Raw genomic sequence first — 18869 nt, forward strand, 5'->3', positions numbered from 1 at the left:
GTTCAAAAGTCTGACCCTGTTTCCCATAACACCTAAGTGTTTTGTCTTTGATATTGAAGGTCTAGAGGTCTAGAGTAACTGGTTTCAGTCTCAAAATACTGTGTATTGTGTCTTTGAACAAAAGTAGTCCAGTCTTAGTGAGATATCTCCACTGGAGTGGACAAACATGTCATAAGCATTGTGCTGTCTAAAAAAAAACATTTAAAGTAAGATTGAATGAGCTCCTGCTTCTGAATATTGGTGTTTATTTCAGCTAAATAAAAACTGAAACCCTGTAAAATGACAAGGGTGAAACTTTCAAGTTTCTCCTGAAGCTTTAATACATATCCCAAAGACAAAAGTGAAAACCTATTTTTGTTTATTCTGTCAGGAAAAACACCAAACAAATTCTTTGCCTTTTCTCAGCTTGTGAACTTTTAGAAGGAATTTTCCAGAGGGCCAGGCTAATATTAGACCTGAAATGAAGTTTCCATTCCACTTGGGCAATATTCTCACCAAAGCGACTGCTGGGTGATCTGATCTGTCTCAGAGCTGGTCGTTTATATGCAGATGGCCATTTGCTGAAATACTAGGAAGCCTGGGACGCACTTGTGGCAAACCCCATGACAACACACAAACAATGATTGGCTATAAATCTCTGCTTAAGGAGTGTGGCCTTAACTTGAGTAAGTGTACCTTCTTTTCCTTATTTTGCCACTACAATGACTTCATTGAACCTAAGGCATGTAGCTTGATTCACTAAACATCCAGGAATATGTTGGAACTAGTGTACTTTATGTTTGCAATCCTATGAGTTATTTTTTTATATCACCAAATTTTGGAGTTGATGAAAAAATAAAAAAAAATAACTGAACTGTATTATTATCTAATGTAATTTAATTATAAATTGCATTCTCATTATTAATACTCAAAGGTCACTTAGGCCAATGACCTGATCTAGAATCCTTGTCCGAACCCCATCTGCACAACACTATAAACTAAATCACATTTAAAGTCGTCATGAAATCAAATTTTACCATTCATATTTCTATATGTAATATTGTAGTGTTTATTAAAAATGATTTATCTGTGCACTTCATTATTTTTTTAAAATTCATGTACGCTTATTATCTTTAATCAAATACGTTACCCAACCCTCCGCCCTCGAAGCGACTTTTCTTCTCTTCCGGTCAAAAACTATAGTGGTCTGTCTCTTTTGACTTGACTATCAGACAGCCGCCTCATCTTGGTTCGCGGGAGGCTGATATAAATATGGGGTGATTCCTTCCGGAAAATTTGGCTGCTCGTCCTCGTTCTCATCATCGGGTTCCTCAATTAAAAATGCTTCATGGGAGGGTAACGGTGGTGAGTCCGGTGGAGAGAAATCCTCCACAACTGACTGTAAACTGGTATTCAAATCTGCCTCCATTTTGTTAGCAACGCCCAACCTCCAACTATCCAATCAATTCCCAAAGGACCAAATCAAGCTCCGCCCTACATTTTTTTTTCTAATTTCAGAAGCCGTTTCACTCGGATAAACGTCACAATAAGGAAAAAAGGACAATCTCAACTTCCGTTTCATGACGACTTTAAGGTAAAATAAACCTTGTCAGTCAAATGACTAAACCTCAGAAGGAACACTTACTAGGAAACAAAGTTACACTAGTTATAAACGGTGATTATGTGATATGTGACAATGAAGTAACTTGATGGCAAAGGTTACCAGTGTTACCACAGAAAACAACTCCACAAGATAGTATTTAAATAATATCAGTCAATCCTTTGTATGCAAATGGAAATGAATCACCCTTTAAGAGAGGACGTAAGAGCAAGGGTCAAGGGGTAGTAGAAGTCACAAGACAAAATAAATAAGTGCTCAAGCATTAAATCTCAGCACAAAAAGAAGGGTTTATTCAGGCCACAGTGGAAAAAACATGTTTACTTTATGTATTTTCCTTCGTAGGTTCCCTTGAGTACACCATATCTCACCCCTTCAAGGAAACAAGGATATTAGCTTCTACTCTGTTCCTGCTGGGATCATTTCTATCCCAGTTTCATTATTTGTGGTCACAGCTTGAAAAAAAACTCACTGGATTGAAGCTATACTGTTGTAAAAAAAATGGTGTGTTTTATAATTCTGAGGATAGATTTTTTATAAAATCACTGCAGTGATTTTTAATGAATATCTGTTTGAATAATGGAAGATGGAGAAAACAGACATTATATTTGCAATTTAATCGGATGATATTATGAAATCATGAAATATACACAGCAGCTTTAATGTTGCTTTGACGCTTTTTATATTTCATATAAATTTAGTGGGCAAAACAGTCCATTATGGTGTTGCAATGTATAAAGCACTGCTCAAAAAAAGTAGATTATTTCAAACCTAACAAGTAAAATCTACTGTGAAATTTTTGAGAAATCTTTCGCCCTTACACAAAATTCCTAATAGTGTAAATTCTTATTGAAAATATAAATTTACCCCTGAAAATTTGTCAAACAATGGTAAGTAATGATAATTATTTACTCACATATTCAGAAAAACTGAAAACATAGAGAAGTTAAAGCATAATTGTACAGTACAAAACCTTTTTTGAATGGTTAACACGTTTAGTGTGAAATCCAGACTTTATTCATTTTATTCCAAATTTATAACTCATAATTGCTTCATTCCTCATAATTGTGAATTTATCTCAGAATTACATGTTTTATTTCTTACTCTGTGTGTTTACAGCGGTGGACAGGATAGTGATTTTACTTTTCTATTTAAGAAAGCACATAAGTACATTTTAATAATAATAATAATAATAATACATTTTATTTGTAATGCGCTTTTCTTAAACCCAAAGCGCTAGAAAATTTTCCAAGTATCTGTTCAGTGATTTCAGTCATTCCATACAAATGTCTTAGGGTTACGTATGTAGCCCCGGTTCCATGATAAGCCCATTCTGTTTAAGAGTCTGCTAGGCTGTACCTTACAGATCTAGAAAGGAGCATAGCCTTACTTTAACATCCATGCTGGAGAAGGCGACATATTAGGGAGTGGGTCGCTTGACGAGTCAATCACCTCAACCTTAATCCGTACAGCTCTACTTTTACATTTTTTTTACAATATTGCTCTACCCATTAGGAAGCGAGAATAAGCTCAGACATAACTATTACTATCTATTCTATCTATTCACCAGTCAGCTCCATTCACCAGACATCTGTCAAAGAGCACAGCCCTGCTTACGTATTTTACAATACAGTGGGGAGGGCAATCTCCTCGGGTCCGCTTTGATACCCGATGAAGGACTAACAGGGTGGAAAAATGGGCCAAACCGAAATCTGGACCACATCAACACGCCTAATTCATCTCAAGTCCTAATAAAGACTGGAGAGGAAATGTCTTGAATGTCCAGTTGAACTAGGGCTGGGAGATATGGCAAAATAAATAAATAAAATTAAATAAATATATATATATATATATAAAACTTGATAAAGTTTTTCATATCATGTATGACATGTATATATTCTGACAGTTTTAACCACTGGTCTTCCATAGTAGAATACGTTTTGATCATAATAACCACAGTTAAAACCACTCATTATGGCACCTCACTACAATGGTAAAATGTAACTATATGGTTTATATGGTATCTGTATGAGCCTAAATACATCGAGTATAAATGCACAAATGATATTGCTTAATCACATAAAATACTGCTCCTTTAACATATTTAATATTAATAATACAATTTTATATGATTATCCGACATTTCTGCCACAATTCCATGGTGCAGTTACTGTTACTACAGCAAATCCATGCTAATTGATTGCAATTTGTAGATTGAAAAGCCTTCGGATTGTATCGTTGCGCACAGTGTTTCTCCAATTTGTCAGCACTGTTTCATCTGGCTTTAAACTAGTTTAAATAAAGTCCACTTAATACTCTTCATACAGTAAGCTCCTGGTGTGCATAAAAGTGAAGAAAGAAGCAACCAGGAAGGAAAAAAACCTAATTTTTTGCTTTCCCTTCTTCTTCCCAGCACGGTGCCTTTTCCCCCTACTCCTCGGAGAACTCGTACAAGGAGAAGGAACAGAAGACTTTGGAAGAGCCTGGACCCGGCAAGGGATATATTTTTTGAAGGCAGCCGATTGTGCTCTCGCCTCCCTGTACTTCTCCACCACAGTCTCAACGGCAGTGCCGAAAAGCATGGAAGCCGAGACTGAGGCATCAAGGAGGACAGCCTTTTAATTCTCCTTAACGCCCAACAGGTTAACCAACAAATGCCTCTCTATCGCCACCACTAGCGCCGATAGGCCGATGAAGTGGGCTGACTGTTTAGTGGTGCGGAGGGGCCAGGTATGTAGCTATGAGCAGTTCAGTGACTGCCTTAGGGGATTGACCCTCACCCTGGTACAGGTATTTGAGTAGGTCAGCCTGGTAAGCCTGCAGCACCACCTGCAGCACAAGCCTGACCTGTCGCTGCATACTATTGGCCAACCAGACTAGATGTTATCTGGCAAAAGTCGTCCCCGAGGATTGATAGCTTGCCAAATTCTCTTCGAACCCAATGCATTTGTCATGCATCCTCTCGATATTTGCGTAACTCATATTCGAATAGCTCATTGTATGCAGGCCTTTGATAGGAGGGGATTGTATCAGACTTAGATGTAATGTCTGTTACTGACTCCATATCTAGTTCCTCAGAACCAGAAGCATGCAAACTGCTCACGTCCAACCTGAAAGAAGCCGCTACACAGATACGAGAGCCGCTGATCTGGCTAGAGAAGCGAGGGAGAGAGATCCCCATGATCGCAGCCGCCCTGCTGCCGCAGCAGACGCAGGGCCAGAACCACAAGGCTCAGAGGCTTGATTTCCATCACTCATGAACAGAGCCAAGCAGGAGTTGAGCTGAACGTGAATGCTCCGCTCCTAAACAAATCGCATAGCCTACAACTTGTGTGCATCGCCCGTTGTAATATAATGTTTATTTTCCTGCCTGTATTGAACTAACTCCTGAAAAAACAAGACTTTTCCACACAATGAAGCTGGTGACGTGTTTGCAGGCACCCCTTTATACCCTTGGGCGCTCAGCCTGACGTCATAACACTGAATCGGCCTATGGTATGGGCGTGAAGTTCCACAAGGACGTGTCACCATAGCGTCAGCAGCTGATGCAGTGCCGAGTTCCCTCAAAAGGGAACATATCGTTCCTTGTAATTTCAAATTGAAGAAATCCCCAACCCCCTCTCAGAAGCAAAAAAATAACTGAATTGTGAACAAGTTGATTCTTTCCAATTAACGTGTTGAATCGGTTCACGAATCACACTGAAAGATCAATTTGTGAATCTGACTGATCCGATTGTAGCTGTTCTTGAGACAACAACTAAAAGTAGCCAAAAACTAAGATATTGTTGGAGCTTGAGAGTACACATGACTGATGGCACAAAATAGATACTAAGGATGGTCCGATACCGATACTGGCATCGGGTCGATACTGTCCTCATATACTCGTACTCGTACTCGCCGATACCACGGACATTTCGGTATCATCGGTATCGGCAAGAACACAAAAGTAAATACTCGTACTCGTATCGGTTTGAAAAAAATGGTATTGGGCCATCCCTAATAGATACTAATGTAGTATTTTAATATTGATCATTGTGAATGAAAATATTTATATTATATAGTAAATCTGCTGTAAAAGGGTGAACTGTTGAATCACATTGAATCAAATGAATGTGGATATGTCTGCATTTGTGCATCACTGTCTGTACAGGGTAGGCTATAGGTAAAATAACACAAATTAATGCCCATGCATCTTTCCCGAGGCTATAGAAGTTTCAAATTATATAAAACTAGTATGTTTGCCTTGAGTTTCTCTTTAAATATTATTGTGATGTTTGTACATTGAATCTATATAGCATCTGTTGATACATATTTACAGAAATTTAGTTTTTCCCAATTGTTTCAAATACTACATGGTATATTATTTCAGTTGTTTGCACACTTGAATTAAAATTAACTGATCTTTTAGTATAATCAATGTTTAATGTTTTGATTGTGTTTAATGAGTTTTGGTAATTATATAAAGTTTGATTATTTGTAGTTCAATACATTAAAATTTCTGTAGTAATCTTTCATAATAGTGCTAAATAATGACTAGTGCTGGCTAAAATAAATACTGAACATGGTTCATCAATCAGTACTTTTGTTTCGTTTTGTGTGTGTGCGTGCGTGCGTGCGTGTAACCAGTTGTGACTGCAATGACATTTATTTACTTATTTTATTTCTGTCTCATCCTCACACGCCCACTGTAAAATCTCACAGGTTTCTCCGAAATGAAAAATCTCCAAATGAACACTCCTCATTACCGTACATTGACCATCAAAACCAAACTATAAAAACTTCACACATAATATTATTGCTTCAATAAATCAATACAGGTAAAAAGAGATCTGCGATATAATGCTAAACAGAAATTTTCATTTGGTCACATTTGTTTTAAAAATTGATCACTATTACAATCTTCAGCACTATCGTTGTCAACGTCATCTTCATCCTTATTAAGACATTTACACATATATTGTATATAATTTAGTAAGGATAATAGCTGAGCAGTAATTTGTGGATGTAAGATGGCCACACAACCCTGCATGAGAACATCTACTGCTCCCCCTCAGCTCTTCTGAGACTCATTGTGTGCTCTTTTCCACCGTTTCCAGTTTAAGTCTTGGAATGCAGTTTGTCATATTTTTCCATAGCCTAATTCCCACCATAAATAGTCACGTAAGGCAACAAGGCCACAGTCTCAGACAGACAGTGATCAGCCTTCTCAGAAAATATTTTAGTTCTGACAGCTACAGGGACACTGGAATTGAGCGGTGGGATATCACAGATTAAGTGACGTATTTCTTGAGAAATATGTCAGGACTTTCTGAGAAAATCATTACATTGTTATCCAAATGCTTGACCCTAAATGTCATTTGTAACCTTGTAACCATAACCATAACCTATAAATAGCTTTAATTTTTTTTAAAGATTGTAATCAAATAAAGGACGGAAAAAAAATCTGGATATTTATACATAGACTTTATGTCAAGATCAGTAAATAATATTAGATCAATAATAATCTTAATATATCCACAAATTTGACTTTTTATGACAAAGCAAGTTTAGTTTAGATCGTAAAATAATATGTGGTGCAACTCCTCAAAAACTTTAGATTTTTATGAATGAATAATTCATGAGATATTATGAGAAAATATGTATTACCTTAAAATAATGAAAGAACATATAAAGCCTATTTGATGATTAAGATGTGTACAAATGTATTCAATGTATAAGGAAAATATATTATTTTATGATGACAGGGAGTCATTAAATAGTATGAAAATAGCTTTTCAAATTATGAAATCAACATGAATACTAAAAAAAACTATCTATGAACATACTACGAACTTGGCACGTGTTTTAAACTACATTTTTAAAAAGATTTTGGTAAGGCTTTAAATTACAGCCTTAAAAGTACTGCACAAGTAAAACGAATTTACAGCGTACCTTTCGGTAATTATAGTGTACCTATAAATGATGTATGTGTACAGGTATAAGGGAACAATATGTAAAGTTGGGGGAATAAAGGGGTTACAACCAGGAAAATTAACAAATTATTTTATACAGTATATATTTTAGAACTAAGGGGTACTTATTCTACTATTATGATAGGCAACAATCTTATGTTTGGGAACAATTTAGTGAGAACATTCACTGCATACCTTTTTGTAATAATAGTGTACCAATACAAATAGGCTTTTTAAAAATTATACCAGTGCATTTAAATACAGTATTTTTGTTATAGCAAAAGTGCACTGATTAAGTTTGGTCTTCTTTAGTAAAACTAAAACTATTGCAGGTTTTTTTTTATTTTTTTTATGTGGCGTCTGTTACCCTCTTGTTCCATGAAGTTACAGGGTAAGGACAAAAAAATACATACACACAATCTGATTCATTTCCAATGCTAAAGTACTGACAGAAAGTAGCATGTTTTGTCCCTCTTTTTCTGTTTCTCTTGCTTGACTTCTTCCTCCGAAAGTGCTACTTTCTGTCAGGACTTTAGTATTTGAAATTAAAAATGTTTTAAATGAATAAGAAGAAGTGTTGTAAATGTGTTTTGAATTAAGTTGTTTCAGTGTGGTATCAGATTGTGTGTGTGTGTGATTGTATTGTACTTACTCTGTATTACTCTGTAACTTAATGGAACAAGAGGGTAACAAGCACCACTTTAATTTACAGCCTGCAGATGTCACACTGAAGCCCAATTTATACTTCTGCGTCAAACTCACGCCGTAGCTACGTTGTAGGCTGTGTGTAGCATGTGTACCCTTCGGCGTAACAACATAATATAACAACGTGTCAATTCTACGCGGACACAAGTGCTGTGATTGGTATGCTAGAACCCCTCCCTCGGGTTTCACGCAGATCCGACGCAGTAGTAATAAATCAGCCTTTACCCTGTAACTACATGGAACAACAGTAGCCTATATTTCTGTAATATATATAAAAAATAAAAAATAAAGTTTTAGTTTTACTTGGCTTGAAACACAGAAGCCCAAACTTGATCAGTGCACTTTTTCTTTTAAAAGAATACTGTATGAATACACTGATATGTACCATAATTTTATTTTTTAAGACCAAACATAATCATTGCACTTTTGCTATGAAAAAATTACTGTATAAATGCACTGATATCATTTTTAAAAAGCCTATAAGTATTGGTACACTATTATTACAAAAAGGCAGTGTATGTTCTCGCTAAATTGCTCCCAGACGTAAGATTGTTGCCTATGATATAATTGTAGAATCCCCTTAGATCCAAAATACTTCCAGTATAAATAATTTGTTAATGTTTTCTTGGTTGTTACCCATTTATTCCATAAACTTGACATATTGTTCCCTTATACCTACACATACGTACTTTATAGGTAAAAATAGGTACATTATAATAACCGAAAGGTAGGCCTACGCGGTAAATTCGTTTTACTTACACAATTCTTTCCAGGCTGTAATCTAAAGCGCTACCAAGATATTTTCTCTTTTCTCTTTATCATTTACATTCTTCTTTCCATAAGATGCGCAATATTACTCACTCGCAGGGTGAATTAGGCTGCAGGACTTAGATTTATCTACAATGAGTGATCACACACAACAATAAATGCTGATCCATTAGAAAAGTTCAACATGTTGGTAGCAGTAGTAGAGCAATGGTTGAGCATCTGCATGCTAAGAAAAACAACAGCAAGGAACTTAAGTTACTCTGTTATTAATGCGCCCCGGAGCAAGACTCCTAACCCCAGGCTATTCCAATGGGGACCGTCCTGCAACTGGTTTACTGCTGTTCTGGATGAAAAATCATCTGCTAACTTAATAGGAAATACTGAAACTAATGTGCTGTTGAATCCTAATCAAAGATGGATGCTACATAATATACTAAGATGTAATCAAAACCCTGAATAAAATATAGAAAGAAATTTAAAAAAAAAAAATCAAAACAAAAACTCTTTAACCCCCAAAATGTTTTTAAAAATCAGGTCAAGTTTATTATAGATCTTTTTTTATAAGTAATTTTAAAGTCCCAGTACAAACCCCCACAGTGATGATGAACTCTGGCCAAAACAACCAATGCTGCTGCAAATCAGCCCGTTTTCTAAATATAAGCTCCCTTTAGAGCATGCCACTAAACTTGTTCCTTTTTTCCTGACAAATATAAATGGACTTCAAATAAGATTGATATCATCTGAAGAAAACAAATTTAGCAGTTTCATCTCATCGCTTTGTTTACATAAACCAAACTACCGAGTGCAAAACCCAGTTTACTCACTGCACTGACCTCCTTGTTAAAAAAAGGATTCATTTCTTTGCTCTGTAACTAAACCAACCAACATCTTTGGTTCCTCAGTGAAGGTTCACTGAATAACAGTGATCTGTCTGTGAGTGTTGCATTACAGGAGCCAGAGCTCTGGGTTAATGCTGCTTACAGATTCAGCATCATTAAGGGGCCGTTTAAGCACAGACAGACACAGTCACAAGATCTCTACACTATTTTAAAAACTAATTGATATTGTTAACAAGCAGCAGAGCACTGTGTAACAAGTGAGTTTATTTCAGCAATTATTTTAGAGAATGCTTGATTCAGTTCATTTCTACTCAACACTTACTGGTTACAAATGCTTGTTTATTTGGAAAGGACTTTTTTTGTGGGTCAAATGAGCAATTGTATTGTTATCCACTAGTAGTCATACAATAAATGTTACACAAAAAAATACACTTGAGGATAAAACACACTACATGGATTCTTCAGGTTCATTTCCTTGCATAGAGAACACATATTACTCCCTTAACTTTTTATCACCATGGGTTTGACTCCCTCACACCATTCCCAGGATTTGCAGGACTTTGCTTAGGATAACTCAGGAAGCATCATCTTCATAGGTGTCCTTGGTGCATTTATCTAACAGCGGTTTCATTGTGACATCCAGTCTGAACTATAAGGAGTTATAGATAAGACTGACAAAGTGAGTACAGTTGATACAAAGTTGCTACACAAGGCATTCTTGTACTATGACTACAGTGATTATTCTGTGTGGATTAATGATGTCGAATAGTGAGGGTTTTTTTTCTTTCTTTTTTTTTGCGGTGGTAAATTTACAGAGGGAGGAAATGTTAAAAAAAAAAAATAATAATAATAATAAATGAGAGGGGGGGAAACTTCTCATACTGTTTTTTATAGCATGTTTGAAACCCTAGCTGAAAAGTTACGTTTCTTGAAGGGATAGTCCACCCAAAATGAATGGTGGGTAGTTGCATGTGGTTCCGAAGCTGAATGCATTTCTTTCTATTGCTGAACACAAAAGGAGATATTTTGAAGAAGTTTGGGAACCAACAAACTATGAAGTCCATTGACTTCCATGAAAAAAAAAAAAAAAAAAAAAAAAACCTAGCGGACACATTTCTCAAGATATCTTATTTAATGTTCCAAAGAAGAAAGAAAGTCATATAGTTTTGTAACAACATGAGGATGAGTAAATAAATGATGACAGGGATTTTGGGGTGGACTATCCCTTGAATTGCTCTCCTAACAACAGGGGAACAGCCAATGAACGGTGGGGCAGGAAATACTGTCTGTCTGCATCAGTGAAAAAACTGTAACATTTGATTGTTAACAGAACCACACATTATGAATATAATTAGGTTTCAGTATTGCTTTCTTTGTTTTTTGTTATTTTTGTTATGTTTTTTGGAGTCGGTTCTGAATAAGGATCAGTTCTCAACCTAAAGTCCCTGGTATGCATTATACTCATTTTGAACAAAATCAGGCCAAAACAAAGTTTGTTCGGATTTTGTTTCAGAAGTGCGAAACAGCTTGCCAAAGCGAACTTTCTGGAAAAGTTTTCTCCAGCTGGTAAACACCTTCAAACTACCATTGGTGAGTGGCGATTACATGATTAGTAGGTGTGCTCTGGGGCTTCGCCTTGTTTGACGTGGAAATCTTCTCCAGTTAATTTGAGTTAATTTGTTCGAGGTCAAACGTCAGCGACTAAAACATGAACCCACTGCGAGAGCCGTTTTGTAGTAGAAATTAAAGTTGTAATACTACTTGAACTACACTGTTTTTTTTTTCATGTTTAATATTATAAAGCTGCTTGCTTCAAAGCAATCTATTGTATACAGTGCTATATAAATAACTGTGACGACTGGAGCGCCAAACTGGAACTGAATTGCAGAGCTGCAAACATTTCCACATATGATCAGACCGCTCTCATTGTTGTTTTTGTGTTTATTTTCATTTTTATTGTGTGCTATTAAGAGAAAAGTGTGCAGCACAACTGCTGCTGTGGTTTTACCCCTAAGCAAAGAACAAAAAGAACTTCGCTGTTAAGGAATGAAAAAGAACTTGAGGGCCTTTCTACACCTCATGTAACTTTTTGTAATATTTTGGGAATCATGGGCATCACACCTTAAAAAGTGGTGGGAAGAATTACGGACAAATTAATATAAACTAGATTATGCACATCATTTAACACGATCATTTAATGTTTTGTTAAGTAGTCTGTAATGCATTAATTGGGAGATCCGGTCTGTAGTACTGAAATGTAGACAAAACCATAATGCTTAGAAATATCCAGATCAAAATCAATTCAACGCCAACTTCAATAGAGGGTATGACGTCACTTTCCCACCGGGGCACTGGGGGTGGGGGGGGGCCCTCAGCCGGACTGAGTGGCAAAAGAGCTGCTGCATGACTGGATTTCATAGGGGAAACTGCGAAAACGTAAGTAAAACAAACAATTCTCAGTTTAAACTAAAGGTTGGACTCGATATAGTGTTCCTTACAACTTAACAAAGATCCATTGATCAATGGATATTGACATGCAGCCAGGAATTGTGTTTCCTGAAATGTATATGTGCCTGATTTTGAAGCTGGGAAATACATAAAGCAAACTTGCCAGTGAACGATTTATACAAATACAAGGTAGGTCTAAATCCATGTGATCACTTATATCACTGTTGTAACATCATATTGTCCAGTCTTAAAACATATATCGGTTTTTTTTGTCAGTGTTTATTTAAAAACGTCCAATTATGTAGAATATACATTGGTAAATATTTAATTGATGAGTTGTCAATACAATATATAACAATACAATATATAGGGTATGATTTTATCCCTAAATTCAGCATAATGACACAAAATGATAACTGCAAATCCAGCTTTTGCAGCCTGGAGTCCAGTTGTTACTACGAATTACAGCGATCCATTTGCTTCTCTGTTCTGTAGCTTTCAGCAGCCTAAAAATATACCTCACATTTCTCGTCAAATTTATTTGTACAGTCAATCGCAAAGCTCTTTCCTGTTTTAGATGTACTTTGTGTGTTTTTCTCAGCATTCACGCTGAAACCAAATGCTGCCGCGCTGTATTTCTGCCACTCAGTGGGCGTAACCACAGTCACTTCGGTCGACGGTGACGACATGCCCTCTATTGCACACTGAGTTGCTATATTTTGCATGTTCCATGATTTGAAGAAACAATTATTCTTCCTGACCAATTCAAGCACTCAAATGAAATGCTTCCTTTGATTGAAATCTGCTAATGAGTAGATGAAGACAGTATTTTATTTCTAGGCAAGCAATCCTTTTAAATGTGTATCAGCTACGGTAACGAAACACTATTTGATACATGCAAATGTTCATGTTTTCAATCCAAGCCAACTAAGTTGCCACATTGAAAAACAATTCACTGTGGCTGGACTCCATTACCCTGGTCCCAGCAGACTCTCATACATTTAATTTGTACATAGAGTCTGGCACCGCTTCATTGACAAGCGTTAACTTCCTTGTAGGCGGGTACTCTATTGAAGTCTAAAACTATTGGATCTGCCCAGAGTCACTCTAGATCTGCCATAACCAATCGCTAACGTTTAGTCGTTATATATGTCACGCAACAAGAGGGAAGATGACAACAACTATCGGCTTTGCATCCCTAGCGTTCGCCTTAGCCAACTCATTCACCACTAACGGAGCGAGCAGGAAAATCAAACTTTTCCCGAACCCCATGGAGAGGATGGCCACAACATCATGGCCACCAACAAAACTAAGCAAAGATTGTTCTCGGCTTTAACTTCTTGATATTCGGCAGAGTTGCCACAAAGGACCGGATGGCTTCGCCCGCATCTTGCTGCCATTACTGAACTACAACTCAAAATAACGCACGACATCAACGTCATTGTTCTCAGCCACTCCCTCTGTTCACTGATTGGCCTGGTAAAAAATTGACCGGAGAAAACCAAAGACTACAGCACAATCCCAGACGTAGTACTGAAGGAAAATGAAAATTGATTGGAAGTACGTTGGAGGGCGGAGCCAGGCTAGGACTCCATTAAGCTAAAAGCAAAATAAGAAAAGAAAGGTTTTTAACTGTCATGCCTTACCCTCTACAAGCAGACATTAATTAAATTAACTATTAAACTATTTTAAAGTAAATTAAGGCTTCAACATATGTCTTTCAATTTACAACACTTTAGCAGTAGTAAAAAGTGGACATAAAACAAGTATCATACACCATGCAAATGGTCGTGAAATAAAATAAATGCAAGTAAGAGAAAGCCTGCTTCAGCCATGAATTGTTGGGCCTCGCATGACGTGCTGTTTAACATGAGTTAAGTTCAGTCATGTCTTTATTTGACACTAGCACTGTATTTTATACTCCATAGAAGCACCCGTTTGGCATGGCTGTTTTTCCTCTCACTAAGAGAGGGAGAGAGAACTGCTTACCGCAATCAATGTTGCCAGCCAGAGCTCTTCTGGTTGGAAGACTTCCATGCCAGAGCATTAGGCAAGGGTTTGTGTCGCTTGTAATTTACGACATTGAGGGAAACGGGCAAAAAGACAATATGGGAGGGGGGTCGGGGGAGGGGGCATGGCACGGAAGCCTTGGGAATGCCAGGGGGCAGTTTTGAAACCAAAGTGGGTTCTGCAACTCTGAATGTGTTGTGAAGTAGATGGCAGAGAGAAAGAGGGCGAAAGGCAGAAGAGAGTTTGGAAGAGAAGTGTTACGTCGAATTTGCTTGATCTTTAATTACAGTAAAGCAGGAGAGCTGGATCCAGATTTTCTTTCCAAGAATTGAAGTACAGTGGCACACCTTAATTTAGGCAGAAGCTTAAAGGGAGTCTCAAAATACAGCATTAGTGACATAATAGCCTATTCCTCTGATATTCACAAAGAGTAATGATGTGTGAAAACTAAAAAAAACCTGTTAATACTAAAAAAGTAGCTACATAAAATCCGTTTAAACTCTGAACATGAACAATCTGTCCTCCAGACTGCTCCAAACTCTCCCCAAATATCCCAAAAATATTACAAACTGTAAATAATAACATCCAAAAAGTATTTTTGAAAAGTACATGTTTCCATTTGTATTTGTCTGGAAGGTTTCCAGTTTCCAAGAGGAGACAGATTAATGAGTGAGGAATGGATACAAGCGGACGTCTGAATCAGAGAACAATCCGATTGCATAATAGTCAGGAAAAATAAACGGCCATTACTCGGCACTCAATATTTGATTTGACCAAGACTCAACCTGATTCTATTAGAAGTGATTTTGCCAAGCAACTTCTAAATAACTATTTCAAAACACTGAGTAACACTGAGTAAAACATCAATATATGCTTGTTATCTTTGTTAAAATGAACAAGACACAACAGAGGCTAGTAATGCTAGATCAGACAGACTTTGTTGAGGTACTGGCACTACTCAATTGTTTAACTAATCGGTTTTGAGGCCATTTCATGTTCATGTACCAGAATTTGAGGAATGTAGGCCATTTGAAAAGCCACGTCTTAGCATGCGCTTGAGCTGCACACGTGGAATGACAATGGAGAGCATGTTCAATAACATTTAACCCTAGTCCTGACAGAATTGACTACTACTGCTGATAGCATGAAAAAAACAAAATAAGACATCACAACTGTACTTTAATTCTGAGAACGCTAATTTTTTCTTCCCTATTGTCACAAATATCTGAGTAAAAAGGGTTCTTGAATGAGAAAATGTATGACAGGACTTTTGTCCTTCGGGAATTGATTGGATTGCTGTGGTTTGCTATTGCTGTGATCTCATGTGAATGACAGATTGTCCCGCCCTCGTGCCAGTAAGCACGTCATCAGAGAAGAGACAGGATTTTGTTGTGGAAGGGAAGTTATTTTAATGGGGGTTATGCAACAAACCTTAGTATTCTGTAAAAAGGGTTGAATAATTTCGGGTTCAGGACTTTTGTATGTGCTTCGTTAAATATAGAGCTGTTACTCAAGATGCCTTCAAAGGAGTGAGCAAAGATGAGCATAACTTATTGAATATTATACTTACCGTACGGTTCGGGAAGAATGCATGTACCGTTACACCCCTAATATATATCATACCGCCCATCCCTAATCTAGTTCTATTAGTATAACATGAGAGTAAGTATAATATGGAATTGTGAGTCTGAGGGCATATTCACACTTGCAGTTTAGTTCGGAACGGGGCATGTTTTTTCATTAAAGATTGGTAATGGTATGCGCACCAGGGTGTGCACCGATGTACCGACCCTGAGACTACCTAGAGGAGGTGGTCTGTGCCGCGATTCACGTGAATGTGAAAGCAGTTGCACACTTGTTCAGGAAGAACTGTAAAGAAACCTGTGCATGTGTTTTAGGCAATTACGATGTATTTAGATAAAAGAAAAAACACATGTAAGGGATGATAGTGTTGATGATTTACCTTGGATTTCGAGCGAGAGTGAGAGTGATCCACTTTTTTATCCTCAAAAGAGTCTGTTTGCAAGCAGCAGAAAGACGCCTTCATGCGACACACATTCAGAGTGTCGTTTACTCAGCTGTGCATAGCACCAAAAAAAAAACCACAATATATTTGACCCGCATTCTTTTTTCTATCATGCGCCCGTGCACGTTTGTGATGACGTAAGATGAACGCAAGTGCACCAGGGTTTGATAGACTAAAGTTGAGAGTGAAACCAGACCAACGCAGCGGGAGGTGCCGGGAACAATCACACTCGGACACGGACTGCAGCAAAAGTGCCCAGAGTAAAAACGCCATAAGTGTGAAACCCTAGTGTGTTCAAAGGGGGATCCCACACACTACATCCAGCAGAGTTCCTGCCAATATGACGCCATATAATCCCCACCAGCAAAAGCAAGTGTTACCAAGTACTGTATACGCTCCAACATCTCAGCAGAAATCATTATACTAGTTGATTGCTCATCAGATGAACAATGTCGAAATTGAAGATGCGGGCTGCATGAAGAGGATGTTATTTGGATTGAGAAGTGAAAGAAGGAGGGATGTCATCTATTATGAGACATAATGCAGCCATAACTAGGCCAAGTGAAGTAAAAAAGAATTCCCACGTTAAAACAAGAGGGAAAGGAGGTTGCTGAATCTGAATTAAGCATAGATTGGCCTACATTAGCAGGCAGGTGGATTGGTTCAATACGTGCAAGAACTCATGTGGAGGCCAACCAGCTTCAGTGACCCTGCGTTACAATAATAGTACTGTACTGTAAATGAACTACTGTGCTTTATGACATCAATAGATGTCACGACTGATAACATGACAGGTGCAAACTAAGGCTGCGTTCACACTGCAGGGGCTTAATGCTCAATTCCGATTTTTTGAAAAAAAATTATTTTTTTGCAAGGCCGTTCACATTTCCAATTAAATGCGACCTTTTGTGATCTCCTGTGTGAACGTGAACATGAACGTAAAATGACCCAGAAGTGACCCGCATGCGCAGAAGAGTGCTCAACGGTCAACAACGTCACTTGTTGTTTGGCCTGAATAGAGCTGTCCCCCCAAATATTATTAAAATCAGAAAACTCGCTTCCCTTCCATTGACTGGTCTCAGCATCATCCGCATATCAATGACGTGTGGGTCGGATACATGTGACCTGGCCGTTCAGATTGAAGTCGCATTTCAAAAGATCGGATACATATCGGATTTGGACCAAATACCGAGGTGGCCTGGGTCACATTTGAAGAGATCGGATCTGTGTCGTTCAGACTGTCATGAAAAGATCAGATACAGGTCGCATAGGGGCAAAAAAATCGGAATTGGGTCGTTTCAGCCTGCAGTGTGAACGTAGCCTAATACTGCAGGCTTTTTAAGGAGTATTGAACATTTGTGATATATTTTGAAGGTATAACAACATGAATATGTCTTTAGAGCTCTAAGTCTATTAATTGTGATTCCTATAACTATAATGACAAAAACATGATGGCAAAACACTTATTTTGGAGATACAGAGGAGTGTGGAGTCACTGAAGGCCAAGAGTACATTTGCATGATTTAAAATGATAACAAATCTTCCTATCTCGCATAAATTAACAGATTGATCGTCTCAAGCGTGTGATAGCAATGCTGGCACTGAACCAAGTCATATTTGAGGGTTAGTGAGTTCAGGAGAGTTAGGCTCTGATTTCATGACCTTTGTCTTTACGTACTTTGTTCTAACTTTTTGCAAAGAGTATGTTTTCTACATCCTTCTGCTGCTAAATCAGTTTGATGAGGTAAGTACTACAAAGAAGTCTGTAATCTTTCTGTACTAGATTAAGTATTAAATTAACTGATTAGATGTATGTTGAGATATGATCAAGCACAATGAACGCATCCAAGGGCTGGTCACTCAGGATGCGTACTTGCTTCCATTTGCACAGTTTTTTTTTCAAATGTAAGCATGGACCTGATGAAGGCCTTTGCCTGTTGCAATAAATCTTGTTGTTTTTCAGCATCTTGCGCCATTGAGTGTTGCATTGTTATAAAGCCCTGTCAAGGTAAAAAAAAAAAAAAAGTTTAACATTAAAAAAAAGCACTGTGTTCCATTCCTTTGGATTTTGATTGACCCCTAATAATTTAAGTTTAGCGATCAACAATATGGAATTCTGTTGAAGGCCAATTGGGTCAGTAGTTCTGATTTTTACTTGCCCTCTCACAAAAGAATGATTTTTATGTTTAGCAAACCATTTTTATAATTGGAGAAACACAATTTTTTTTCATTATATGTTGAAGGGAAAGCCAAAAATGTTGTTCCAAACATTGCGACATGTCGTTCCATATACAAACACACATACTTTGTATACATCAGGTATGGTAAACGGAAACTTTTGCCCGCATCACGTGTTCGTTATGCTCTAAAACAAACCTTGTTTGTCCTCGTGCATCACACACGTTGTGTTATGTGGTCTATGTGTATGTGTCAATCATTGTTTAGATGTAAATAAAACCCAAATTAAATCTGTTCATTTAAAGTGATCATATCTCTTCACAAGACTTGGATTAAGCTGCTTGGTC

The 18869-nt window shown here is 37.4% G+C and overlaps 1 protein-coding gene across 2 annotated transcripts in view; it reads right to left on the reverse strand.

Moving 5' to 3' along the window:
- The window catches only part of cnnm2b (cyclin and CBS domain divalent metal cation transport mediator 2b), a 42113-nt gene that overhangs the window by 18797 nt on the left and 4447 nt on the right, over positions 1-18869 (reverse strand). The gene's annotated exons all lie outside the window — the stretch shown is intronic.

The sequence above is a fragment of the Siphateles boraxobius genome, unplaced genomic scaffold (assembly GCF_051911475.1).
Source record: "Siphateles boraxobius isolate OS27281-9 unplaced genomic scaffold, OSU_SipBor_1 29, whole genome shotgun sequence".
NCBI classification, from domain to species: domain Eukaryota; kingdom Metazoa; phylum Chordata; class Actinopteri; order Cypriniformes; family Leuciscidae; genus Siphateles; species Siphateles boraxobius.